The sequence below is a fragment of the Harpia harpyja genome, chromosome 4 (genome assembly GCF_026419915.1).
Source record: "Harpia harpyja isolate bHarHar1 chromosome 4, bHarHar1 primary haplotype, whole genome shotgun sequence".
Lineage (NCBI taxonomy): Eukaryota > Metazoa > Chordata > Aves > Accipitriformes > Accipitridae > Harpia > Harpia harpyja.
This window is the reverse complement of record NC_068943.1, coordinates 81,983,744-81,996,408: the sequence shown is the minus strand read 5'-3', so window position 1 is coordinate 81,996,408 and position 12,665 is coordinate 81,983,744. Positions and strand designations below refer to the sequence as shown.

General features: G+C 43.2%; 1 protein-coding gene across 1 annotated transcript in view; it reads left to right on the top strand.

Annotated features, from left to right (window-relative positions):
- ASIC2 (acid sensing ion channel subunit 2) overlaps positions 1-12,665 on the top strand; it is a 523,103-nt gene that overhangs the window by 99,287 nt on the left and 411,151 nt on the right. The window lies entirely within an intron of this gene.

Sequence of the window (12,665 nt, the reverse complement as noted above, 5' to 3'; positions counted from 1 at the left end):
TACAAATTATTCCAAATTTTATCTTTGACTTCACAGTATCCAAGTGTTCTCTTTAAAGAGTAAAATTATTTCACATCATTCATATAGTTTTTGATTTGACTTTCACCCTGTATACAAATATTTTAACTTTTAGATTAATTTTGCAGCAAAATACTGTTATTAGGTTATTTTTTTATTTTAACAGTGCATCCTTGAGTTTTCCATGGCCACATGACTCTAAAAACTGGAGCTTTCTGACAAAGTTGCTCTTGGGAGAATTGTTTGCTTTTGGGAGGGTACAGATGCAGACTCCGGCTAGGCAGCCCTGCTCACTGGCAAGCACGAGAAATGCAGCAGATGTAGCTCTAAATTCCTTTTTCTCTCACTGGTGATATTTAATCCCTTAGATTTGCAAGTAGGGTTCCTGCAAGAAGGGATGTTTTAAGTTGCTGGTCTGGAAATGACAGATAACCCAAAATCAGAGCATGGAAGATGAACAGAGCTAGGTACCAGACTTACTCTGCATGAATGCAGGGTGATGTTGCATTAAGGTCTTTTTCAGCTTCTACAAAACAATACACATTTTCTGCAGGCAGGCAGAGATGGCACCAGAGCAGCTCTGCTGGCAGGTATGAGCAAACACGTTCCCCTTCCAGCAAGGGAGTCAGAATTGAAGAGATGAGCTCCTGCTTGTTTTCCTAATCTACTTGCTGGGCTACCTGGCTCCCTCTCTGCTCACGAAGCTGCTGAATCTGTCAGCCCAGGCTGCCCTATGACAGCCCTGGGGTTGCTGTGGGTCAGCCTTCCAGTCACTCCAGCTGCGAGAAGTCAACCCAAAGCCTCTGGGAGTTGGGGGTTATGTCACTTGAAGCAGCCTCTCTGTTTCCTGGGACAAGGTGCTGGAATTCAGATCCTTCAGCACTTCTCCAAAAGCCATGGGCATCCATCACTTTTCCTCTTTCCCCTCTGGATTCTTTTTGCTTCCTCCATCCCATTTTCTCTGCTCAAGTCCCCTTTCCTCTTCCGCTTTTTCAATTCCTGTGGTGTTTCTCAAGCTGTTTTTCAAGTGGCAGCAGCCTGCTTATGCCCACACTGCTCAATACAGGGGCTCTTTCAGATCAAATGACAGCCACACTTTCTAAAAACATAGGAGGGACAAGGGACCTTTATCTTTTTGAAGAAGTACACAGCATTCAGATAGTCTCAGGAGGATGAGAACTGCTGGTTAAAACTGTGCTATAAACTCCTTCTTAGAAGTTCATTTGAAAGTCCCCCATGCAATTAATTCTATCTTGTCACTATAATAATTTGGGACTGTGTGACCAGGCAAATATCCATGCTACAAACTTGGGTCTGATTTCAAGAATTCAAAGGAGAAAACTTGGACTGAAGTGGGAGCTGATGAGAAGTAGGGAAGGAGCTTTCTTCCCAAATCTTCTTTTCTTTAATGGTCCTTATTGCACTGGGGTCTTCTTGGAGTTGCGTGTGAATAAACAAGTAATGATGCAGTAAAAGGACTGAATGGAGCCCATTGCTAATGTCATCCTTGCAGCTGCTGAAGCAGTTGGGTTGGGAGACTGATGCTGCAGTTTGCCTGGCTAGTGTTGTCCAGTGTACAGTTGTTTTAGCTTTCTCTCCCTATTCCTCCAACAAAAGAAAGGACAAGCCTGACAGAGCTGGGTAATGGGAGTCATGTTCTAATGAGTGGAATAGCTAAGGTTTGCAATAGCAAAACAAGGCAATAAAGCCTTGCCTTTTTTATTTTTGCTCTGGAAGAGGGGCTTGTGCCTTGTCACACTGATCCTACCATGCTTCCACGCTCTCCTTTTCCAGAAATGCTTTCTGTTTCCTGCCCAAAGGATCACTCCCACTGTATCCAAAGAAAGCTTACCTATGAATTTCTCATTGAAAGAACAGGATTTCATAAAATTCTGTTTTGTTATTCTCCCTCTTCCTCCAACTGCAGGAAGTTTAGCTGAAAGAAGTTTTTCTACCAGCACGCACTTTTACTCACAACTTCTTCGCTCACCAGGTCTGCAGAATTAAATGCAGCATTTTCTCTTTCCTCTATAGAGAGCTGCAGAGCCTGTTAATTGCATTTTAAATGATGCCCTGCAATGTCTGGCAGTCACCGATGGTGCTCACAGCTTCCCTGAGTCCTGCCAGATCAGAGGTGTGAGACCGGCTACATAGCAAACTTTCAGGGCACGCCAGAGCCGTTTAAAGCTGTGTAGTGAAAGGAAAAATGCCAGTCCGTTCCCAGAGATACACATGCTCAAAGACCTTTTTTTCAGGGTGGGATCTAAATGGTTTTCAGCAGTATTACTGTGACCAGGCCAGTCCCTTTAGGGTACCTCGTTCAAACACAGCTCAGGCAGAGTTCCTGAAAAGATGCCCACAAAATCATTTGCCCCATGTCCACAGCTGCAAACCCATACCTATCAACTGAATTTGCTGCCATCCCTTACTGCCTTCATGTTTGAGGGCGCACTGAAGGTCAGTCACAGGGTAGGCTTTGAATTTGGGTCTGATTACTGTATAAATCCCCATGACACATTTTCATGGGGTGCTGCATTGGCACCACGTTGCACCTTACAGAGTGACAGGTCCTCAGTCACTTTTACAGCAAATCTCAAAGCAGACTCTAGCAGATAGGGATCCAGGAAGGGACCTTAGGTCTGGCTATCCAAGGGCAGTCTGTATATGGCCATGGGCCCACCTTCTTGTAGGCTCAGAGTGCTTAGAATATCCTGGTACAGGAAGGCACTACGTAACCTCTCCGTCTTTTCCTATCTCTCATATCTCACTTATGTTAGACATTTAGGGTGTGATGAAATGACCTCTCGATCTTTCTCTCCCAAGAAGCACATCTGCCCAGCTTAGACTAAACTAGACTCCTAGCTTTTAGATAGCCAAAATCAAGCCAGATCATTACCACCATAATAGCAGGTTTCCTTATGATTGCCTGTCTTCCCATGAAGTGGGGGTCACAGCATTGCTCTGCTGCAAGGCTGAAAGGATACATGAAACAGTGAGCTCCAGGACCTTGAGTAACAGTTGCCTGATCAAACAAGCATGGCATGGCCTGTGTTTGACGGTCTTTTAGTAACAATGCCAGGAACAGTTTTGTAATCTGATTTCCTCTTTCTCTCATAAATTCCTGTTTACAAAAAATATCATTAACCTGTGTGCCAATTATTTTTGACCAGGTAATAAGCTAATCTGATACATTGCCTGAAATAGACAAGAGAACCTTAGGGCACAGTTTCCTCAGAAAATGATTTAACACAAAGCTGTACATAAGAAAATTCTTACAATAACCATCTACTAAGAATGTTACAGCGGTTTTGGGCCTGTGTCCTCAACCAGCAAAAGAAATGACCCAGGATTAAAGCAAGTGTCGGCTTCTGAATCTGAGTTTATGCTGCGTGCTCCTGGAATATCTGATTATCTATGGAGATGGGGCTCCTGCAGTGTGTGCATGGGTAAGCCATTAGTGTAAGTAGGAGGGAGTTAGTGAGTCATATACACAGATTTATTTTAGGCAACGTTACCCTGAGTTGTACAGATGTGGTATTGTGCACTACAAAGATTTCATTTATTTGAATTCAGAGGCTTTGGGGCATTCATCTTGTAAAAGCCTCCTTTGGTGGCATTACATATTTACTTAGACTTCTGACACTTCAGGCTACAGATTGCTATAGACAGATCTATTCTCTTTATGCCTTTGGGCTTTATGCAAAAGCTGCAAAGGAAAAAGGAAACTTTCCACTAAATATAGAACCACACTCACTGTTTCAAATTCTTTTCACACATGCTGATTTTCAGCTTTTTGCTAGCTGATTTAATTGCATTCACAAGCTGTCCCCTCTTTTCCCTTTTCACTAAGATAAAATACAACACCTGGGTTCTTTCTCCTGTGTGCTGTCTCTTCTTTTTTTTTGGTTTTTTTTTGTTTTGTTTTGTTTTTGCACAGCACATAGAAGAGCGATGACCAGAAAAGAAGCTTTAAAAAGTGTGTTGTTCAGTATTTATTTTCAGTTTGCCAAGAAACACAAACCAATTGATTGAGCTGAGTCAGGTTACAAGAGTTTTTCTGCCTTTGTTTAAACAGCAAATAGCTAAGGTGCCAGAAAAAGGTATTTAGCGAATGCAACTGTTCTTGAGGCTTTAAAAGAACTGAAAATATCCTTTTTTTTTTTTTTGGTACTACAAGTGACTTCTTTGCAGCTCTTTACATCGACTCTCAGCAAGTCCTAAGGGTGGGGGAATAGCACTTGGGTCTGACCCAGATGTGCCTGGATCTAGTGTTCAGCTCCTCCTTCACAACAGGCATATACGGTACCATTTTTCACTAAGAGCCAAGTTTCCTTGATGTTACCGGTGACTGCTAGGATAACTGTCACCAGTATATTCGTTTAGTTTAATATTAGCTTGTGAATGGTAGATCACTGCATTTGGGAATAAATGAGGAATGACCATGCCCAATTTCTGTTTCTGAAATGGAAGCCTAGTGGCTCTGAAATGCGCAGTTTCCTTCTGTGGTGTTTATGCCTGGTTCCCCGATGGAGTGCTGCTGATAAATGGAAGAGCATGAAGTATGGATGAATCTCTGAGAGCAGTGTTTGCAGGGGAGAGAGGATTAGATACTTTAGATGTGATTCTGAATTCAAGGAACTGATATTTGCAGCCAAATTTGGCTGGTGCAACTACATTAGCTAAGAAACATTTAAAAAAAAAATAAAAAAAATATCAACCTGCCGATGCCAGCAAAACTCCCAGCATGGATGGCGCTATACTGGCAACAGACCACTTTTGTCAGCTCAACTCATGGCACTTGGGGGCACTGTATAATGAAGCTGGCAACAGCCATACACTGAGTCTACGCAAGGACAGTCTGATGGTGTAGTTATGCCAGAGAGGATCTCTGTTGTACGCTAGCCATTATCTACTTCCCAGGGCTGTTCTGATCTTTGAGCATTTACCACTATTTACAGCTGTGCAGCATGTTCCTCATGAGTGGATTATCCAGCTTTAGCACAGCATGCTTGGAGGCCATGGAGAATTTGGCCTCTGGTTTCCTCTGCAGCTGCTGGAGCAGCACAAGGCAGCAAGCTCATTATGAATTTCACCCTCTGCAAATCCACCCACAGGAGTGGTGTCGATCCAAAGCAGCACACGCATGTCAGAGGGCGTGAGTACGCAGCCCCATAACTTGGCATTTCCAGGCTGTGGAGTGACTCATTGGAGCTGTAACCACTTAAGACTAAATGAAAAGGGCCAAGGCTATTTTTGGTTTCTGGATGATGTTGGTGTTGGGGAATACATGGAGGCAGCATTCCCAGTAGTAGCCAACACTGCTTGCAGAGTCTTAGGCAGGTCTCCTTTGTGTTCCCTGTGAATATCAGAGTTCATGCCACTAGCTTCAGTCCTTCCTATTGAAGCTACAGGAGGTAGAGTAGCAAACATTAGTCTGTCCTCCTTGAGGAGGCCCTAGAAGAGACTTTCTCCACACTGCAATTCCTGCTAGTTCTCTGCAAAGTCTCCTGTGAACTCCCTGCTCAGTATCTGCGTGTAGTAACTGATGGTGACTGCTCACATTTATGGTTCATTTTGCAGTTAGTTGCCATAACTTTTAATGCTTGCAGGGAGTCACCCACGGGAACATATATCTCTCCATTTTTGCCCAGTAATTAATTGCTTAAGCAATTAGATGTCCCAGCAGTTCCTCTATAATGACTCTTAGTGCAGGGATGCTGACAATTAACCTGCAACCTGTGATAATACTGACTTCATCCTGCAGCCATGTAAAGGACAGGAATAATGATTCAGCAGTTCTGTAATTACACTTCTTACATGCAACTACGCTCTTACTATATGGAATCTTTTATACAGACGAATAGCACCATGCTTGGAAACATAAATAATCACAGCTCTTCAACATGAATAGTGCGTCTGAAATGTTGTTACCCTTATCAGATGTGTAACAACTGTGGTTTCAGCCAGAGCTACTGTGTTCATGGAGTTTTTCCAGGCACTCCCACTAGTGCAGAGCTCAGCAGCCACTTCATTCATGTCTCACCTAAGTCTGGCAGCGACCGCGCCAGCTCCTTTCAGAGACAATCTAGAGTCTGAAGGAATCACCTCTCCCATGAGCACTTCTCATACTGATGTGTTTACAGCTTAAGGGTTTTTTTAAAGTTTTTTTTCCTACTTTTTCTTTTGTTCCCCAAGACCCCTGATCCTTTCCTGAAGAGCTGCTTCCTGGTCAGCCCCCAGCCTGTACAGCTGCACAGGGTTATTCCTCCCCTGATACAAGATCTTGCACTTGCTGTTGTTGAACTTCATAAGGCTGTTTCTCCAGCCTGCCCAGGTCCCTCTGAATAACAACCCTGCCCTCCGGCGCACTGATCCGCTTCCCGCAGCGTGCTGTCACCCACTTTAAACTTGAAAAGGTGGTGACAGGGAACAATCTCCGTGCAGCCCCACTCGGTCACGAGCAGAAAGCCTAGCCCCCCGCCTCTGTGACAGCAGCTAACCTGCCTATCTGCCGGTGTCTGCTTCACCCTCCTCAGCAGCGTCCCAGCCCTCAGGCGAACTGAGGGCAGAGCCCCGAGCTGCCGCGTGCGCTGAGAGACCGCCAGAACGGGCCCCGCCCATCGCCGCGCGCCTATTTGAACCGCCCCGCCTAACGGCCGCTGGCCAGCCGTTGGAGCTTTCCCGCTCCTCCTGTTCCCGCCGCTCCGTTCTGTGGCGGCCGCTGAGGAGAGCCGCCTCAGCGAGTGGGAGCCGTGTCCAGAGCCAGCCGTGCCGGGACCAGGCCGGTCCCCGCGCCCGGCCCTGCTGCCTCAGCGCTCGAGAAACTGCAAGCCCGGTCACGGGTCTCGTCAGCCTAGCGTCAATGTTGGTGCCCGCTCTGCCCTCGCGGAGAGCACGTAAAGTTTGCTCTTGTGAAATCCCTCTATTGGGCTTTTCTCTCTAAGCCTTTTTGGTTTTTTGTTGTTGAATGAAAGTGCAACTCCAGGCTGAGTCTGGCCTTAGAGTTGTAAAAGGCCTCTCAAAGACCAGTAAATTCTTCCTCAGCCGTTGTAAAACACCTATGGATGGAAAGTTTCCTTTGCCTGACTCCTGTGAGGTGCTCCTGTCACCCTTAAAAGAGGATTGTCCAGCTAATTGACATAATCAAAAGGACATTTGTCTTTGCTCAGCATCACCTCCCTTATGCCAAACAATCTCTCTCAAAAAATGTGATTCTCTTTCCCCTTATAGCTTCACGATGGACAGACAGTTAACAATACTTGTTACAAGTGCCTGATCTGTTTAAATGCTGAAACCCTCCAGCAAGTATCTGATATTTCTGAGTAGAAACAAATCTGTAACCCTGCTGCCAGCTATGCAGAGAAGCAGCTGGCTAATAGCAGATGAAGGGGCCATTTCGGAAGGAGATGCCAATGTTTGAAGTATGCTGGCATGGCATCTTTCACTACAGCTCTCCCCCAGAGCTACTGAGAAGATGTAATGAACTTTGGTCAGACTTATTTTCTAATATGCTTAATTTATCAATCATGGCATGGTGGCCAGAAATTGTAGGGAACCTGAGACAAGATGTGTAGATCAGAGAGTGTTCGAAGGTCAAAATATATTGGTTTCTCTGTTTCAAGTGGGCTGTGCAATCATTCTGGAAACTTGGTGTTGCAGAAATGTATGGGGGACAGTTTTATATTAAAAGCCTCAAGGAATGGGAGCAGGCTAGCTATAGCAAGAAGGAGCAAGCCCCAGGCTGGAGCTTTGATAATGCACAGCATCCAGACTGAATGTGAACACATAGAAGACTCCAGAAAAAGCCATTGCATGCCACAACTGGTACAAAATTAGAGCAAACAAATGGAAAGCTTGCTTGGGTATCCCCACTGCAGTCTGCATTGGAGATATGCCCTGGATACACAGAGCTCTGCAGAAAAACAGGCTTCCTCCCCCACGGAGTTGTTCGCAGGCTTGAAGGCTGGAGTAACTCACTTGGGAGCACTGGGACAACATTCTCTGTGCTGTCTCTGCCAAGATTCAGGGTCTTTGCATTCTCTTGCCTGAAGAACTCTGTTTAACAAGGCAAATTGTATTATGGACATTTTCCACAACATTTTCTAAAACCCATGTCTCAAATGTGTAAGCTAATCTCCTGTATGTTTAAAGTGCTCAGCAGTGATTTAAGAGGGCAGCAATTACTTGACACATCTCTCTGAAGGCTAAACAGCGCGATATGTTGGTGTTTTAAGTCTGATCCAGAGTGCATCATTTCATATAAATAGCAGGAAACCTAGCTGTGAAGGCTACCAGCTGCAGAAGGCGCCTCAGGACCAGTTAAAGCTGCAGGCTGTAACGTATATTCATCCAGCCATTGGCTATTCGTGTAAGGGCTTGAAGTTGATGGAGGAGGGCAGCCGGATTACTGGTTAGTGTACAGTGTGTAGAGTGAGTGAAAAGGTGGAGGAGGGGGGAGTGAGGGAACAGTCCTGGGTATGGAGCTCTTCTGGTGTAAGTATTTCTCCTGTGTATAGTTTGCAAGCACTGATGTTGGGGGATTGCGCTTTCCCAATTTATGCCTACATCTAGGCTATCACATTGGAGATTCAGTTTGGGGCTTGAGAAATTGTTATTCAAAGAGGCAATTATGTTAAACCTTTATGAGAGTTTTCCAAACAGCACAGCTGTTTTGGCAAATCTATTCAGGCAATGAAAGTCCTTTTGAAGCCTGACAAATTCATTTACCCTTATAACCATAAGTACTGGTAGAAAGTACCAGATGGGCAAGCTGGATAACTAAGGGGCTGGAAGGAGGTTTGTTGAAAGGACAACAGTGTCTTGAGGTTGAAGCACTGATGGGCTTGGTGATTTGGCTGCAGTGTGCGTCTGTGAAAAGTTTCTGTGTGACCTTTGATAAATGACTTAGGATCCCAAGTGCCTGAGGTCTCTGCCAGATTAGTTGTACCCAAAGAGCTGAAATAGTGTATCCCTTTTTCCCATATGGTCAATGGAAAGAGTCAGATGTTTCCAAAATGTGATGTAAAAAGTACATATTCTGGGAAGGTTTCTAATCTCTCCTGATGTGGCCAACAGCAATGTTATTGTCATAAGCACCAAATTCCTGTTGCTACTGGTAGAGCAAGAATCCAGCCAGAGCTCTTGCATGAATGAAGGTACATTCAAGGGTGCTTTTTTTTCATTGAATTTGCAGATAAGGAAAAAATGAACTGAGATGTAGTGGGGCTGATTTAATCTGGCTAGTGAACAATGTACTCAGGGTAGAAATTTTATCTAGGAGGGGTATAGCCTGGTGTTCAGCTGTGGATCTTTAGGACTTCCATGAAAACAGCATCCCAAATACATCATCTTGTTGCATACAGGTTTGATGCCTGCTTTGGAAAACACTGCCATTATAGGCATGGTTCTCAACTTTAGGTAATCTTTCTTCCTAAAGTGATGTTCTGGTTATAGAGAAATTCCTTATGTACAGTCATTTAGCTCATGCTCTGCAGGTAGCTGTAACAAGCCCTGCTAATCTCACTGACCACCAGTTTCTGCTTTTACGTACTGCTTTCCTGGCAGCTTGCATTTTGGAGCTGTTAAGTTTGCCAGGTTTTATTTGACATTTGGATAAAACTAATAAAAACAAAATCCTCATTTTGGCATCTTTTGTTCGCTCCTGTGCATCACATAAGGTCGGGGGCAGCTACTTGAATCTCCCAGTAGAGTGCTCAGTCCCGGAGCAAGCTAATCTCCCTCTTACACACATTTTGGAACCACCTAGCTTTGAACAATAAGCCAATGGTGGAACTAATCCTTCCAAAGATGTTCTTCTTGGAAAAGGGGAAAGCTGCAGGGAGCACAGAGTAAGTGAAAAAACAATGTCTTGAACAGATCCCTCCTCAGTAAGCTTTGTAGTGGACCTAGAATGAAAATGGAGGCATAAGGTAATTCTTTGCTAATAGGAGGAGAAATGTTTTAGGTGAAGATTACAACTCTCCCACCCCTCCCAAAATGCTGTCTTGAGGAGACTGGTGGTGAGCCCAAAACAGCATACACAGCCCCAGCTCTGCTGTCAGTGTTGGGAAACCACTCTGCTGGTTGTGAGTATTTCCATTTCCTTCTGCTTTGCACATGGATCACTTCTGCTTTCTCTTCTCATTTTACCTTGATTGTGTTCTAGGATCCTTACCATTCAGGGTCATATGGAGCATAGCCAGGAAGTTCTTTCCTCACACGGCCTGCTATGATTACTCTGCTAATTATTAGTTGCTTTTCATCAGCCTGTTGCTTCTCTCTAATTTCTACATGTGCAAGGTATATTGCTTTGGTAGTAGAAGCAGCAAAAGCACTGGTGGTGGAATTTGTCTTCCTAGGGCTGGGAATACCTGGGTCAGTTATCTAGGGTATTTTTCCAGACCTATTTTTGAAATCTAGACACTGAGAACTGACCTTATTTTTGATATCTTCCTCAGAATGAGGTAAGTTGTGTCCAGGAATTATTGGACTCTGACATGGATGGCTACATTATAGGCTTCTAACCTTAATGGAGAGAAATCTGAGCCTCAGCATGAAGACAACTGTATTGGTATAAAAGTCTTTTAAATTGGAGGAGCTGCTGGGATGCAGGAATAAGGTTTACTGGAAATATGCCCTTTCTATTGAAATAATTCTTGACAAACTAAGGCGGTGGCTCCCATGCCAAAGACTGATCCTAGGGAAATCATTGCACTTCTGAGTTTAATCAGCGTACCAAAAGAAATTCACTTTCATAGAACTGAAATAGGTGATAGGCCTGAATTCTGCCTAATCCTTCTAAGTCAATTGCTTGGCTCAAAAGGGGTCTCTGGGTATTTATATGTGATCTATGAGAATTATGGTTGGAGCCACGAAGCCTTATTCTTGGTGGCAGATCCTGGAAGTTTAGCAACCTCCATAGGCATCCCAGGCACCACAAGAGGAGGACAGAGACCCACTGATATGAGGCAGATGATCACAACAGTTCCAGAGGAGTGGCAAACTCGATCTGTCGCCCCATTGTGTTCCTCTCCAAAGCCATCTGTGTTTGCAACCCTTTTAAGGACATGCACTGCAATGAAACCATATGTGTTTTCATTTGGTAAGACAGCTTGTGGTGAAAATAGATGGGTTGTTAACAAGACAGGCAGATGGCAAATTTGCTGCAATATCATGATTACTGTACTTCAAAGAGATAATCAATAATCAGGCAATTAGGTTCTTGTTAAATCAGAAGCAGACTCTGAGACATTTAGGAGGATGCATTTTCAAAGCATCCTTCTGAAATTCAGGGATGAAGCTTCTGTGTAGCAGAAAAAATTTCTGCACGAACCTCCTACAGATCACTTAATAATACATACCTCTTAATCACAACTAATTGTTCACAGAAGTAGCTGATGGGCAATATGTTAACATTTTATGAACTATAACTTTATTACGTTTCAAAGTGAATGTCTCAACTTCCTTTATGATTTCTTTCCTCTTGTTGTCTTCCTTCTTTTCTTTTTTTGTAAGACTCCTTATTTTGTGTTTTTAATTTTTAGAGTTCTTTTGGAGAATTTTGACCAAGGTCTAAAATAAATTATAATTTATGACTTTAAGATATAATTTAAAAATAAGAGACAAAGCTTGGCTGAAAAGAGAGAATCCTGTTCTTGATCATAAAACATGCCTTTCTGGTAGATTTTATATGTGGATTCAAAGAGTTTAGAAAAAGAGAACATTACTGGATGTGGCTGGTAATAGTTTGGTGTGCCAACTTCCACTTAATAAAGTGAATTCATTGAAACCAATATGGTTTCAGTCTAACCAAATAGTTAGTTAGTCTAGTAGTCTGATTAACTTCCCTCTCAACACAGGAAAAAAAAGATGGAGAGGGGAGTTTGAAATTGTTAAAATGTGGATGTTTTTTACTGGCCAGGCCTGATTTTTCCTTTTTGAAGCTAGTGTTAGAATTTAATTTTTTGCTACATGAAAAATAGTTGAATATGAAACGGAACATTTCTAAATTATTAAAATTAAATATTTAGACTGAACCAAATCAGTATTTTCTTGGCTTTTCAGCTGATGAAAATGATCAACATTTCAACTTCTCATCTGTGTTACATGAGCTGATACATAGCTATATAGCTATCATGCCCTGGAGAGTCAGCTCTTCCTCCACTAGTGGCCAAGCTGGAAGAAATGAACTACCTCTATAGCAGTTAAAACATTAAATTATCAGTGCTGGAATACACTCCAGGTGGCCCATCTGACTCTGGTGATAAGACACAAGCAAAAGTGCTGATATCCTTCTGGTCAATTTATATATGGCCATGCTGCCTTTAGCCCTGTGTGTGTATAAATATAGATATCTATCTATATAAACATGTATATATATATATACACACACATGCACAGACATGCATACATATGCACACTTGTCACACAGCTGCATGCAGGTTTGTGTTGGAGCAGCCTTTGAGAAACTTGTCAGTGCATACAATCAAAGAGAAATGGCCATGGGAAATTTTGCACTGGTTGTGTTTAGTTGTGCTCTTACTCAAACCTTTGGAGCAGAACTTGAGTCATGAGCCTAAACCATGCTTGGGTGTCTTATAAAGACCACTCAAATAATTTATAAGAGCACAGATTATTTTACTTTTTTT